Source organism: Cynocephalus volans, chromosome 1 (genome assembly GCF_027409185.1).
Source record: "Cynocephalus volans isolate mCynVol1 chromosome 1, mCynVol1.pri, whole genome shotgun sequence".
Taxonomy (NCBI): domain Eukaryota; kingdom Metazoa; phylum Chordata; class Mammalia; order Dermoptera; family Cynocephalidae; genus Cynocephalus; species Cynocephalus volans.
In genome coordinates, this window is record NC_084460.1 from 12,182,559 (window position 1) to 12,197,985 (window position 15,427).

General features: G+C 43.0%; 1 protein-coding gene across 7 annotated transcripts in view; it reads left to right on the forward strand.

The window, feature by feature from the left end:
• KIF16B (kinesin family member 16B) overlaps positions 1 to 15,427 on the forward strand; it is a 321,838-nt gene that overhangs the window by 166,628 nt on the left and 139,783 nt on the right. The window lies entirely within an intron of this gene.

The window sequence follows — 15,427 nt, forward strand, 5'->3', positions numbered from 1 at the left end:
CCCTGAGCCTTGAACTCTCTCCTGTAGGTGACTGTGCATTTGAGTACTCTTCTGTCAGCAATCTGCCACCCCTTGGGAGAAGCTAGGACTTGTGTCACCTGTCAAAAGCACTGTTCCTGGGCTTTCAGAATAAAGGCAGTTCTCCATGTTGAATAAAATAGATGTTCACAGCTCTACTCGTTTTCCCTCATTCATTCAGCCGGTGTTTGAGGGCCCGTCATCTGTCCAGCCCTGTGCTGGGGCTTGAGTGATTAAGACAGACCGAGGCTCAGTCAGCTTGGAGCATGATTTAGTGCACAGGGCTTGTTAAACCTTCAGAAATCAGGACAGCGGTAGCATTATCTTTGCACAGGCCAAACCTGGATTACCTTGTGGGTCTTTAAATTAGGGAACTTTGCAGTTCGACCCAGACCCGTGCTCTCCAATGCTCTACATCTCATTGTAAGTCATCTCATAGGGCTCCCATGTCTTCACGAATCCTGTGATCAGTCCCATAGATTCAGCAGGTGACCAAGGTCTGGTGATAAAGTGCAGCGTTTGGAGTCTTTTACCCCATATTTTCCTTGTCATCTCTCTATGACCAGTTTTAACAGGAATTATAAGAATGCATGGGGCACCTCCTGCTCAAACAGCCTTGTTTCAGAGCTTTCTTCTGGTGCTTTTCATACTTTTTCCTTTTTAGGCAAACTAGCTTCTGGGCTTCTTAATTACTGCATAATGCAGAGCAGATGCTTGTTAAATATTAGCTTCCCTGCCTCCCTCCCCAATACACACACACACACACACACACACACGCACACGCACACGCACATGCACACATGCACGCGCACACGTCTTCCTCCTCCTTTGTATTAAAACCTCATGCCTACTTTTAGCTAAAGATTCTGGGACTCTTCTTGAGTTTCTGCAGCTCCCTTCCCTTCTTCCTTCCCAGTACCAGCCTGCTTTCCTGTCATTTGATAGCAGTCATAGCACATTCTATTCCTTGGGAATTTTTTTCTCCCCAAATTGGCTCCACACGGGGATTCTGTCTTCCTCTTGCTTTCACGACCCCCACTCTGAGCAAGTCTATGAGGCCTTTTCATTCTGAGCATTTAGCTGCTCATCACTGTGGAAGAACATGTAGGAGAGTTGTTGTTTTATTTTTATATTTATATGGCCAATGTGTTTAGTACATGAGGAGTAGTAAATGTTCCACTGTTCTGACTGTCATGGTCCTGGCTGTGATACCTCACTTCCTCTGTGAGATGGCACAGGGCCCTGCCCCTGGAATCCTGTCCCAACTTTGAACCTGAGGGTGGAGCTAACTTCTTTAGCTCTTCGTGATGACTCTTTCATCTAAGACCCCCTCCTCTTCCCAGCATCTGGACTGGCCCCTCTGTACCTAGGAGGTGACCTCTGAGCTCCAACACAATCATCTATGACTTTCTTCTCCAACATTATCTTCAGTCACTTTCTACCTAGAACTTTATCCTTTGGTTTCAGTGGATAAAACAGATCTTTCACACCTCTCTCCAGGCCTCTGCATCTAGAAGACTTATCTGTAAAACCTTCCTATTCTTTTTCCTTTGGCCAGTCCTCTTTATCTTCTGAGCTGAGTATAGGAGTTGTATTCTCAGGGAGCTTTCTGTGTGTCTCCAGTTTGAGTTGAATGCTTCCTCTTCATCCTCTGGCAGGCATTTTGCTCATATCTTCATCATAGCTCTTTCCAAATCCACTTAATGGATGCCTGTGCATTTAATTGGTGTAGGCTTCTTGAGGGCAGGGGCCATGCCTTATTCATCTTTGAATCTCCAGAAGCTTGCACACAGTGGACATTCACAAGTGTTCATTAGGCTGGAGGTTTTGGCCAGCAGATGTGCTCTCAGCACATAGAATGTGTCTATTCACAGGTCTCCAGGTGCCTTGTATTTTAAATGGGCCATGTGCATTTTTTAGTATCTCCATATTACCTGGTCCCTACCTTTGTGAGCCTCTCACTCACACAGATGTACTTCCTGCATGTTTGGTTGCTTCTCAGCCATTATAAATTAATGTATCTCTTGGTTTCCTTGGTAATGTGCAGACCTGAGCATGTTTTTTACAATAGACTAAAACATTACTGCTTAGTACTCAGTTTCTCCCCGAGCAGAGCTCTCTGAAAGAATTATGATTTGTTTGCAAATGATTGTATCCAGTAAAATTGTATCTTCAAAGCAACCTGTTTTTGTCTTTGTTCAACAGGCAACCCACTCATTTTCCGAATAGGCCATGCCAGAAAAATCCCCAAGCTCTGAATTATAGTAAGATTTGGAATTTTTAAAAGTGAAGTCCTTGCTACCCAAGAACCTTTTATAAGCCCACCTGGGTACATCAAGTCGGATGAATCATTTTTAGTATTGTTGGGAACTTACTGCAGGCCCACACCTCAAGCTCCCTGGGAACCATGATTTGTATACACACATGCATGGTTCTCAGTGCCAGAAAATTTTCGGATGAGGTAAAGCAGCCTGGTGACTTCCTTTGGGAGTTAGTTCCACTTTGGAGAAGTGCCCAGCGAGGGCCTTTGCCAGAAGATAATTTCCTCACGGGAAACATTCCTCCTCAGCTGGCACAGAATCTTTACAAAGAAATCAGGCTGACTGCTCGGGAGTCCTCTGCTTGCTCTGAGACTGCAAACAGGCAGCTAATTTGGCAGGATGCAGAAGCTTTCACAGCTTCTTGAAAGTGCTTGAAGCAAAATTAGATACATTCCAAGTTCATTTCAGTCTTGAAAATAAAAGAATTTTTCACTGACACATTAGCTTCCTCTAAGCATTAACCAGTGGTGATTCCATTTAAGTGGATATATTTGCATCATTAAATTTTGAAGAGGAGAAACACCTAGGTTTCAAACTCAGACCAAAAAATATCAGAAGTCAGAGTCAGACTCATATTTAGTGAGCTACCCAAGAATCTTTATCCAAGGAGTGTTACAGCTGGAGATGGGGTTTGGTTGGCGTTAGGGCCAACACAGATCTAAGGAGTCATGAAGGCCCGTGACTCTGAAGGTGGCCTGAAGCCATCGACCATCAGGGAAGAAAGCAGCTGAGTGATATAACTTTAAGTTTTTGTTTTCATGTGTTCGATATAGGAAATTTAGAAATCACAAACAAGCAAAAAGAAGAAATTACTGCAATTAACCTGTTGCATGTATTCTAGCCTATGCCTCTGTCCGTTATAGTGTCTATCTCTGTCTCTGTCTCTGTCCATATTGATGTACACACATATTTGTATATATACACTTATATTTTACATCTTTACCAAGATGAGTTCATACCAGACTTGTAAGAGTTTTTGCACTTAATAATCTTTTCCTTTCATAAATATTTTTCTACATCTTTTTAATGTTCATATTGTATTTCATTGTATGGATATTCCATACCTTATCTAACTTATCTTCTTATTGGTAGGTATTTTGTTGTCTAGTTTTCAGGTATCACAAGCTATTAGGATAAAGTGATTTATAGCTAAATCTTTGTATTTTTCCATGATTAGTTCCTCAGAAGAGAAAAAAGCAGAGGTGGGATTGCTAGGCCAGAGAGTGAATATAATTTTAAGGCTGTTGGTGTACATTCACAGATTCTTCTAGAATGCTTGTACGTGTCACCATCATTCCCACTGTACTGTATGAGAATATCCATTTTTTCCCTCCAAACTACAAAGGGATCCTCTTGAAGTATTGAAGGTATCAATATAAGTGCACCCTCTGGATGAAGTTCTAGGCTTTACTGACAGGAACTAGAGTCTAGGGAATGTGGGGCTCTCTAGTGGCTCTCTCTAAAAGCATGCTATGGCATCCTGGTTATCACCAAGGATTCCTGAAGCACCCAATTCCTCCACCATAATAGAATGGTATATGAGATTAGCTGTAGCCTTCCTGGTGCTTTCAGGTTATGAATGGGAATGGAGTTCTAGAACGTAAAGCTGGAGGGAACGAGATTCTGAAAGAAGAGTTCTGGGATTTGGATACAAAAAGGCAAAGACACCAAGATGGTAGTGAGGGATTCTCACCAGCTGACATCAATTGTATGGAAAGAAAGTAGTTTCATCTTCCTTCCTATCTTCTACCCCTTCCCTCTTCCTTCCTTATCCCTCCCTCCCTTCCTCTCTCCGTTCATTAAACTGGGAGGATAAATATGTCACCTTCGGGCGAAAGTAAGAAGACATCAATAACAGGGTTACATCCTTCATTGTGTTCAGCCCTAGCATCACTGTAGATGAGTATAAGCTTCCAGAAAACAGACCCAGAATCTAGTTTGTTCACCCAGTGCCCAGCATAATACCTGGAACTTAATAGAGACCTCATAAACGTGAACTTAGGGGAATTCACTTTTCTGCCTGACTTCATGACAATGTAGAAGGGGCTTCAGAAGCAGAATCTGGCCATACCTGTAGATATTCTCCATGAGGTTTGCATCTTCAGATGAGGACACGGTCCTCTTGCATGTCCTGGAAGGAAAGGTCACTTTTCCTTGCAAGCATAGTGCCCTGCTGGCTACACTTTTCTCTACTCACTCACTTTCTGCTACTTTATAAATCGTCTTATCCTTTTTTCCTTGCTGACCTTGAACATGGAAGTTTTATACATGTAGTTGGCAATATTTATGTTGCTGGTAATTTGGTAGTTAGCCTGTGTTTTAGTTGATGGTTATTTACTGTGTTTATCTCTGCTGGTTTATTTTATTGGGCCTTACCATTTTTCAAAAGTTTAGTTTGCTGCAAGGCTGGTTTCTTCTTCACTTTGTGGTCTCACTTGTCTTGCTTTTTTATGGGCCATTTACTAACTTTACAGTTGCTATAGATTGCTTTAAATAGCTTGTTAAGATACACAGTCTTAGGAAACTTGTGATGAAAGTAACTGAAAGAAGTGGGCTTTTTCCACCGTGAACTAAGATTAGTGTTAATTACCAACTGCTTTTTTCTTCTTTGTCCTTGAATATTGTTCTGCTGTGAGCCACTTGAAATGATGAGCTCCATGTGTTGTGTTTTCTGTTTTCAAAGTAGGTGGAAAGATGAGCTGTTGAATTCCAGGCACAGTCTGTATTCAGTTACTTTAGATTTCATCGTCTGACTAGTGGGCTGCATGGGTGCTTCACCCATTTTATAACTGTGCAGTCTGAAGCTGAATCCTAAACGTCAGCTGAGCAAATGAGACTTTTCCTGGTGAAATGATGAACGGTTGTTGTGGGCAAGGGTGCGGGACAGTAGATTTCCTCTCAGTCCTACACAACAGCATGATTTTCCTTTGAAGTAACGTGTTGTGTTAACTTGATTATGTGTCACCATCTCTCTGTAATTTGTTAACTCATTTGATTAGAGCATGTTGCTGATTCAGGCGAGGGCTCCAGTTGTACATTTTTGCCCCTAGGTCTTTGCATATGCTGTTCCCTCCTCCTGGAACACTTGTCCATGTGTCCGCCAACTCGTCACGTGGCTAAATCGTATGTAGTCTCTCAGATCTCAGTGTAAATGTCAGACTTCCTCAAAGAGGACTTACCAACTTCAATCCACATTGCATCTCCTTGGCTCTTATGCACAGCATCCTCCATCTTTCCTTGTTAGCACTTTAAATAGTTGGTTATTGTGTCTGTGGGTGCAACTGTTGATCTACTCTCAATCTCTGTATTTAGTGGTAAGTGAAAGGGTCTGATTTTCTAAATGCTGTATCTCCACCTCTAAGTAGGTGTGTAAGGGATAATTCTTGAATGTGTGTGTGTGTGTGTGTGTGTGTGTGAACTGTTTCCCAACAAGGCACTTCCATCCCCTTCTTTTATCACAAGCTATGATTCTAACCTTGAATAGCTGTTTCCAAAATCAGTGACATCGCATGTTTAGTCACCATCAGCAACTCCTGTATCATATGCCCAAAGATTGTCATTGTTGGAAATAAGTGGAAATGAAATAGAGATTGATAGAAGCAAAACAGAAATGAAGTGGTCAATACAATCAGAGTAGATTTAAAATTTTTTTAAACAGGTAGTTTTTCTCATTATAAAATGAAACTTATTGTAAAAAAGTAAAACATTCAGAAATGAGTAATCACAGGTGTCTGTAATCCTTCCACCAAGAAATAATGATTGGTTTATATTTGTAATACTTGCTTTTATCTTAAAGTACATGTACTTAATTGTACATCAGATATTGCAATTATGCATCATCTAGAATATTTAAAAAAAAAAACAAAATTGAGATCATGTTTGATATACAGTTCTGTATTCTGCTTTTTCTCTTAACATTTTACTGTGAGTGTTTTCCCAGGCCATTGAACATGAGTCTTCATTCTACGTTTATATCATAATTTATTTAACTTTTGCCTGATCATTAAGGACACTGGGAACAGATTTTTTTTTTTCCATGTAAATTGTTGATAACATTGTAATTAATACTCTTATATAAATCTTTGTTCACTTTGTTATTTTGTCAGCTAAATCCACAGCCGGAATTTCTTATTCGACATCAGCTCCTGCCCAAATTAAAGCAGCAAGGGGAGGAACGAAGAGAGAAATGTCAGGGAGAGAAGTAAGGAGAGGAAGGAATGAGCTACTGGGTCAGAGACCTAGGAAAGAAAAGGCAGAGCAATCTGGGAGTGGCGGACAGGACAGCAGAGGGACAGCCCTGGTCTGTGATACAGTGTGTGTTGCACTCAAGCATTGGTTAGGAGTGTTAGCCTGTTGTCTTTCACATGCACAACATCAGAGGAGCACAGGTGTTATAAAGCAGACTTGTAAGCTTACTTCACAGCAGAGGACCTGTGGTGCATCTTCAGACTTCCCTTGTATGCTCTCTCTTTTCCCTCTGCCTACAAATGTCTCCAGATTTTCTTTTCTTAAACTAACCTCTTCTTAGGCTACCTAGTGTAGATCCCACTGAATTGATTTTTCAGAATCATGTACGTAGTACATTTCCAACAGTATGAGGTTGTGTACGTAAGTCATGGTGCATCTGTATTATAGAATTCTATGGAGTTAAACTATGTGTGGAACAATAATTAATGATTTGGGGACTTTTTGGAGGTGTGTATTATGAGGAAATGATTACAGCATAGTCTCTGCTGTAGGCTCTCATCCGTGCATGTGTGGATGGCTGCGAAGGCTAAAGGCTGATACCAAAATGGAACGATCGCGGTGTGGGACTGGGTTTTACTTCTCTGTGTTTTCTAAAGTTGCTACAGTGAATTATTCTCATCATGAGGTGTGGGGAGTGTTGAAATTTGTTATTTCTTAAGGCCAAGGGAGCCCTGTATTGGCTGATGCCATCTCTTCCACACCCAGGTCTTCTGTGATTCCTTGTAACTGACTTTCTGGCTCTGAAGTCCTTGCCTCTGACTTTGGAGCACTGCCCGTGGCATTCATGGGTTATCTCCTACCCTGTCCCCCAAGTGGAGGCCCTGGTGGAGGGGCCCTGATGGAGGAAGAGACAGCCCCCACCCTCTGTGACCTGGAAGGCCCTGGTGGTCTTGGCCCTGGCTCTCTCTCAGGCCACTCTCCCCTGGTTCCCTCTGCCGTCACTGCGCTGGTCCCACTGCTCTCCCAGCGGGACACAAATGCCGTCTCCTGGTATTTGGCCCGGCTCCTCCCTTGTGTTGACACCGGACGCGTCCTCTTGGTCATACTTTCTTCATTCAGCGCTGTCCTGAATGTTCCCCTTTCTCTCTGTCCTTTTCCTCGGCTTTGTTCTTTTTTATAGCACTTGTCACAGAACATACTCATTATTTATTAGTGAGCTATTCCCTTCACTTAGGATAGAAGGTTTACAAGGTCAGAGATTCACTTTCTTTTGCTGATTCTGCAGTGCCTATGACAGTGCCTGGCATGTGGACAGCATGCTGAGCCATGGACACTGGTGAGTGGAGCACTGGATCCTGCATGTCATGCTCAGCAACGTGCCAGAGGACTACACAGGGTGGGGAGGCGAGAAGCTGGCCCAGGAGGGTGCCCTGAGAATATTAGCCCGGGGCTGGTGTCCTGATTTTATTTCTCTTTATATTTATACATCCCTGTATTTAACCTAAGCAACAGCCAGGTGAGGCTCTGCTACTTCGTTCGTGTTCCTCTCAGTTGTCTTCCTTCCCTTATTTTTCTCCCACTGGATTTGCCCCCACTTGCTGCACTATGAGCATCATAATTCTGCCTGTTTTTCAAGGCCCAGCTCAGACAGCACCTTCTCTGTGAGGCCTCCAGTCATCCCCACAGCTGTAAATGTTCTCCCTCCATCTCATCTCCTGTGGCAAAGGTGCCTTTCTTGTTGGGCTTGTGGCATTCTGAGGCTCCCTGTACACGTGTGTTCTTTTGCACGTGCTTCACTCTTAAGAGTGCCCACAGGAGCTTTGTCTGTTCTCCGTCTTCCTCAAGAGAGGCCTGTCTTGTGCCTAGCAGGTGCTTGGCAAAGGTCTGTTGTAGGAGAATGCGTGGCAGCATGAAGTGGCAGGAAAATTCTCTGTGGCACACTCTTCTGGTTTTTCCAACAGGGAGAGGTACATTTTAAAATGATAAGTCACTTTTAACTTCTGGGAAGCTGTTCCACGGTTTGATTGAGTAGGTGAGAAGTCCAGAGTAGATGTAAGTAAGAATGGATGAGGATTTGGCAGAGGTGGGCTTTACTCCTGATTCTTCTGAAGAGGAGATCACCTTGGACCTCTCTCTTGCGCTCTGTTGGCCTCAGTCTCCTGGCCTGGAAAGGAGGAGGGAGGTGCAGGATGCAGGTGTGTGCAGAGGTTAGTGTGTGATCTCTTCAGTCTCCATCCAGTTCAGACCGTCTGTGATCACAGGGCTTGATCCGGAAAGTCTCCGGGCTTCACATCTGTGGTTCTGGCTGTCTTTATTAGATCAGATTATTCTGCCAATATGAGAAACAGGCTGGGGAGAAACTTACTGAAAAATGCTATGGTATCAAATTTTACTACTTTTTAAAAAAGCAATCATTGTTTCTTTGGGCACTTTCCATTTGCAAAACAAAAGGCTTAAGACTGGCTCTTTGAAAAGTCTTACTGAGTACTTTCTAGACCAGGGATTTGAAAGTTCATTAGAAAACCATTCCTAGAGTGCTGTGGATATTTTTGTTATAAATTCTGACTTTTACCTAAGAGGGGTTTTATTTCATAACCCTCTTGATTAAATTGCGTCGTGAGACCTCGTCCCCTTCCCCAACCTTGATTTACACACCTTGAGTTGTAGTTGAATGTAAGTCAGTCTGCTGTAGGATAACCTGACAATGATTTGAAAAAAGGTTGAGGGAGAGTAGGTGGTGTAGGAATTCCAGTCTTTCTACAAAGCAGCTATTCTGAGCCGATGCACATAGGAATAACTGCAAGGCCTTTCCATGAAGAGTCAGAGAATGGATGAATGGTCTGCTTCTTCCTTTCATCAGTTTCCTGAGCCTGCCCTAGGGGAATATCTCTTTTCTGCTTAGCCTTCAAAGGACATCTAGAAGGAAAGGCAGGGTTCTCGAGCACAAGCCCCAGTACCCAAATCTAAACTTTCTCTTTTGTCTTTATGATCCCCAGTCTCTTTGGGATATGCTCAGTTGTAAGGTGATTTGAGAATGGCTGAAGGTTCCTAAGGGTGGTAGGGTGTTGAGGTTAGTCATTTTGGTCTAAACCACTGTAGAACCCACTGTCGTCAGAACCTAGACCCTCATGAAGAAGCAGGGAAAGGTCCTGGTCTTTTTCTAGTTTCTTAACCAGAATCTGGACTGAGGAATACCACCAAGCATTCCAGGCAGTAGGCTGGGAGTTCTTTCAAAGATGATGTATGCTGGATGAGAAACAGCTACACAATATGCAGGGCCCTGCACGTAAGGAAAACGTGGGGCCCCTTTTTCAGTTGCTATTAAGAATTCCAAGGTGCCGACCACAGAGCATCCAGTGCAGGGCCTTAGCTGAGCTCAGGGCCCCACGCAACTGCACCGCTCATGTGACCACAGTCATCCCTGAATTTGACTATAGCCTAAAAGTCATTTAGGAAAAAGCAGGCCTGCCCATTGACCAAAGTTTTTTCCCTATGTGATCATATACGTGCTTAGATAATAGAGTAAAACGTCCCTGCAGGGGACTTTACCGGTAAGACTGCCTCAGCCCACCTCAGCCCACCTCTGTTGCCAAGTGAGATCTCTCTTCCAGTCGTGTGTGGTCTGGAGCCCAGCTTCTTCTGCCCTCCCTGTCCACCCCAAGTGTTGGCTGGACTTGGGTAGGTATCTTCCCACTTTTAGAAAGTAGGATGACAACAGAGGCACAAAACTAATCTCCATCAGGACAACACAAGGATGCAGATACTTATGCTTTGTGTTCACTTAAATTCTTTTCTTTCTCTCTTTTTCTTTCTATTTTTTTTTTTTTATAATCACAATCTCACTTCCATGTAATGGTGTGAGCTGAGAAAGTCTCAACCCCTTCGCTTTTTCACTGCCGATAACAAGAACACAAATTACGAAATGTGTAGTTATACCTAAAAATGCTAGATGTCTTTTAATGCAAAAGAAGAGGCTGTGTTTGATAAAAATAGGTTGTATGCTGTGCTTTTTTTGTTGGACCTGACATAGTATGGGTACTTCCAAATGTCATTTAAAAATGTTAAAAACAGCTGTAAAAATTACATCCTTTTGTGGTTTTACTTTTAATTATAAAGTTTGGGAAATTAGTGTTTGGGGCCTTGATAATTCCGATAAATAAGGTAGTCAATTATATTTATTTTAAAATGAAGTCACATGTAGTATAATTATAGTTGATATTTTTTCCTTGATACCGACACACACATATATTTTATAATCTGTTGAGGTTTGCTACCTGAAATAATTATCATTGATTATGGAAAGAAGTGCATTCTAAAGCATAATTAGTAAATATATAATATTTACAGAAGTTATACAATATCAGCAACAGCTCCTATCACCTTATATTTTAAAATATAGTTCCTTCTAGAGTGACAGAAGAAGCATCTGCTCTATGATAATATTGGAGGGCCTGAACACACCTTTCAGCATTAGACAGAGCATCTAGGCAACAAATCAACAGAGTAACCATTACTCTTTCAGTGGGAGAGAAGAAATCTTGGGTTATCAGTGGTGGGAGCGGAGAGAGAGAGGGGGATAGGGAGAGATTGGACAAGGGGCATAAAGAGTAAGTACAATTTGTAACGATATACATACTAGTAATATTGATTTGATCAACATATGTCAACATTGAATTGCAAAAATATGTATAATCAATTATGATTCAATAAAAAAAAAAATCACATGAACCAATTCCCCTAATAAACCCCCTCTATATGTCTATATACATATCCTATTGCTTCTATCTCTATGGAGAAACCTTACTAATACACTGTCCTATACAAATAACATGCCAAATAAAAAAAAGTCATAGTTCTAAAATGGTGGTAAACAAAGGTGTCTCTCTACTAGTCAGATGCTCGTTCTTCAAGACTCAGCTGAATGTGAAGTGGGTCTGAAGACATTCTGCAGCTAAATTAATCATGCTCTTCTTTGGACTTCTGTAGCATTTTGCATATTAGTATATCTCAATGATATTACAACAACATATTCTAGCTTATTTTTAGATGTTTCCTCCACTATGTCAGAACCATGGATTCCTGATTTTATTCAGTACCTTCGTATCCTCTCCACATAACTTAGTCCTGGCAATAGGTGTCCCGTACTTCTTTATCAAGGAATGAACTAATTAATGTGTATATGGATGTGAATGATTTCGGAAGATAAATTTGGTAACGAGTATCACTATCATATGATACAAATTCCATTTTTCTACTAACCCAGTGGTTGAATTGTTACCATTCGTTTTTGTTCAAAAAATATATATATATATATAGTTCCTAACTTTGGATTGAGTCTCTCCTCATACTGTTGTGACTGTTTTAAGACTGAGCACTTAGTGGGGTTTTGTTTGTTTGTTAATTATTTCTTTTATTTTTGAGGAAATGGGAGTCATTATTTGCCAAAGACACATTGCTTTCAGTAGAAAACAACCAAACTTTCTTCCTATTGAGGAACAGGTCACAGAAATGAAGTCACACTTCTTCATTAAGAATTAAAATGGGAATCTCTGATTTCCTGACTCAGCACTTCACAGTTTGATAGATGCTACTTTTCAGGAGGGGCCAAAGCTGTGTCCTCAAGCATCTGAAGTTGATAGCTGCCATTGATCAAAATACTTTCCCCTTGTCCATCCTTATCAATGTTCCAGCATGAAAACTTCTCCCGAGGAGGAGTCGGTGATTTCGTCAGCCTGAAGACTCTGAGGTCCTCCTCCACGCTGCCCACAGACCACCCAACCTCTGTTCCAGGAGCACTGCTCATCAGCTCACCTCGGCATCTGCCCGTCCCACTCTTCGCCTCCCCATTCTGTTGCCATCTCCTCCCCTTCTAGACATTTCCTTCTAAGTCTTTCACCATCTTCCTAAGTTGCGCTGTTACGTTGGGTGATTCTCTGAGGATAAGTGATCCTACAATCTGGTTACTTAAGTAGTCTTCCCTTCTTCTGCCTGGAGACTTCTCTGATTTCTTACTTCTCCTGGGGGCCTCATCCCCACCTACTTCCCTCTCTGTTCAAGTCCTCATCCCTAACGCTGGAGCCATCTTCCTTCCAAATCCTCAGATGGTCCTTCTGTTCTTCCTCTCACCACAGTCCCAAGTCTGGAACCATTGATCCATCTTCCTGCCCTGAACCTGTACCTGGGCATCTCAGCTCAGTGCCACAAGAGAAAACCACATCAACACAGAGATTGGTGCCTCTGTAAATTACTCGTCCTGAAGCTTGAATGCTGCCCAGCCAGCCCTTTTTGCTCATTTTGTCAGTTCTCATGCCCACTGGCCTCTTCACCATTACAAATAACATGCTTGATCCTCTTACCTCTAACTCCACCACTATTTCTCCTCGCTTTTAGCAGAAGACCTTGTCTCTGACCTCACAGACAGTACAGCAGTCCTGCGAGGATAGCACGCATGAAGCCCAAGCCTCCATCTTGGTCCAATGGCCGAGCTCCCCTTTTGCCTTTTTAAGAGTAACTCCCCTACCTGTACTATGGATCCCACAGGATTAAGAGCTGATATTTACCAAGTGCTGAGTGCTCGTTGTGTACTCTCACTAGATCCCCTCAGCCAGCAAGAACCAGGATTATTTTTGAGTCTGTTACCAGATGTGGAAACTGAGGCTTAGGAAGGTTGAGAGATGGTCCCATGGTCATGTAGCAGCCAGGCATTAACCTGGGCTAGACTAACTCCAGAGCTCTTGCTCTTAAACCTCGTTCTACCCTTTGTTCTCCTTCCTGGTCAGGGACCTCTGTCCATCAGATACTCCAGCCATTCCCCAATTCTTCCTGCTCAATCTGTCTCTCTTCTGGCTTGTTTATGCTAGAATTGAATATGCACAAGTCTCTTTCATCTGTTGAAACGAGCACCCATCCTCCTTAAACTACTACCTTCCCTTTACAACTAAAATTACTGAGCAAGCCCTCCACTACGTTTACACTCACAGCCTCCACACTCCTCCCACTCCCTCAGTCCACTGCAGTCTAGCTCCAAGCCGATAAAGGTCACTCCAAGGTCACCAGTGACCTTCCTGTTGCTAAGTTCAGTGGGTGCTCCTTGGGCCCTGTCTTACTTGATGTTCCTGAATCATTTCCTACCACTGATCCCTTCCTTTTTCCTCTTCACTCTACTTTCATCTTGCCTACCCTTTCCCGATCTCCCTGTCTAACTGCTAAACCCTAGCCTCATTTGAAGGCCCATCCTTCTCTGCCAGTCACTGCAGCATCTGCGATCTTTCAGACTGTGCTAAGCTCCGTTATTCTCATTCAGCACATGTGTCCTGAGTAAGCTCACCCATTCCTGCTGCTTGAATTCCTGTCTGCATGTTGGTGGATCCCAAGTCTGTATCCCATCCTTAATAAGGGCCTGAGCACCAGATTATCGTACATGTCCCCCTGCCTACTGGACATCTCAATTTGGATGACCCTCTGGACTTGCTGGATTCAACTGAGTGCAAAACTGAGCTCATCTTCTTGAAGAGATACAGAAGAGACTACAATTGTGGGCTCTAGAGTCAAGCCCGATTGTGCCATTCACTAGTGCTGTGGCCAGTTCTCATGCATGAAATGGGGATAACGATGGCACCTACCTCACAGGTCACTGTGAGAGTTAAGTGCAAAGTTCTCAGAGCAGGGCCAGGTGTGGGGTGGCTCTTCAGTGGTTGTTAGCGTTGGTGGGTATTACCCCTACCGCCTTGAGTACCACGCTGCCGCGGCCACCCCTGCTGCCCACCCCACAGCTGCCTCTTTCCCCAGTGCTCCTCCTTATCCCCGTGGACTGTATCCACGGGAGGCAACGCTTGAGCACCTAACATGTGCAGGTGCCATACAAGTATTTTATGTGAATTATCTCACTTGATCCTGGCTATAGCCCTTGGGAAATAACCTGTTAGTCTCTTCAGCTTCTATGAAAATGAAGCATCTAGGGTTAAATAACTCATATGTGGTCTCACAGCCACTGGAATTTGTGTTCTTACCTGCCGAGCTCTTAGTTCAGCCTCTAGGCACTTTCATTCTGCCTTCCCACCCTGGGTCATCTGGCCAGAAACCCGAGGGTCATCTTTGACTTGTCCTTTCTTGTCACTACCACACCAAAATTCAGCCAGTCACCAAGTTCTGTCATCTTGACCTCCTGAATGTCAGAAGATGTCTTCAGTTGTTTATGCCACTTGTCTTAGGTGCTGCTCCATCGCCTCTTATTTAAGTTACTGCAGTGGATTCCTGGTTTGTCTCCTGCCTTCTTGTATTGCTGCTCTCCTGTCTGTTCTCTCCAAACACTGGGCATTTTTGTTTTTCAACAACCCAGTTCCAAGACACTTTTCTGGCACTGTCTTTAGGATCAAGTTCAAGATCTTTAAAATAACTTCCAAGACCCTCTACCATCTGGCTTCTCTTTTCCTCTTGAGTATCATGTGTTGCCGTTCTCCCATAGCAAACCTAGACTTGGTTTTATTGAGCTTTCCTTGAGTTTCTGTGTATCATGCAAGAGAAAAAATGGCCCAGGTAGTACCTAGAATCAGGAAACTTGCCTTGACTCTAGGTACTACCAAATTCTCTCTGCCCCCCCATGTGTGACATGTGATACACTCACTGCCACTTATAGACTGGGAGCCCCATGGGGGCACGGGCTATATCTCTCTTACAGACTGCTGTATCCTCTTGTCTAGCACAGTGCTAAATAAAAAAGTAGGTGCTCAGGTAAAATGTCACATTAGATATGAAAACTGAGATTTTATGGTCTCCTTGAGACCATGCAGCTTGTTAGCAACAATTGTAGCACAGATTTTAGTACCAAACTTCAAGTCCTCCCTCTGCTACTTACTCTAAGCCTCAGTTTCCTTCTTTGTAAAATGGGGATGATAAATGCA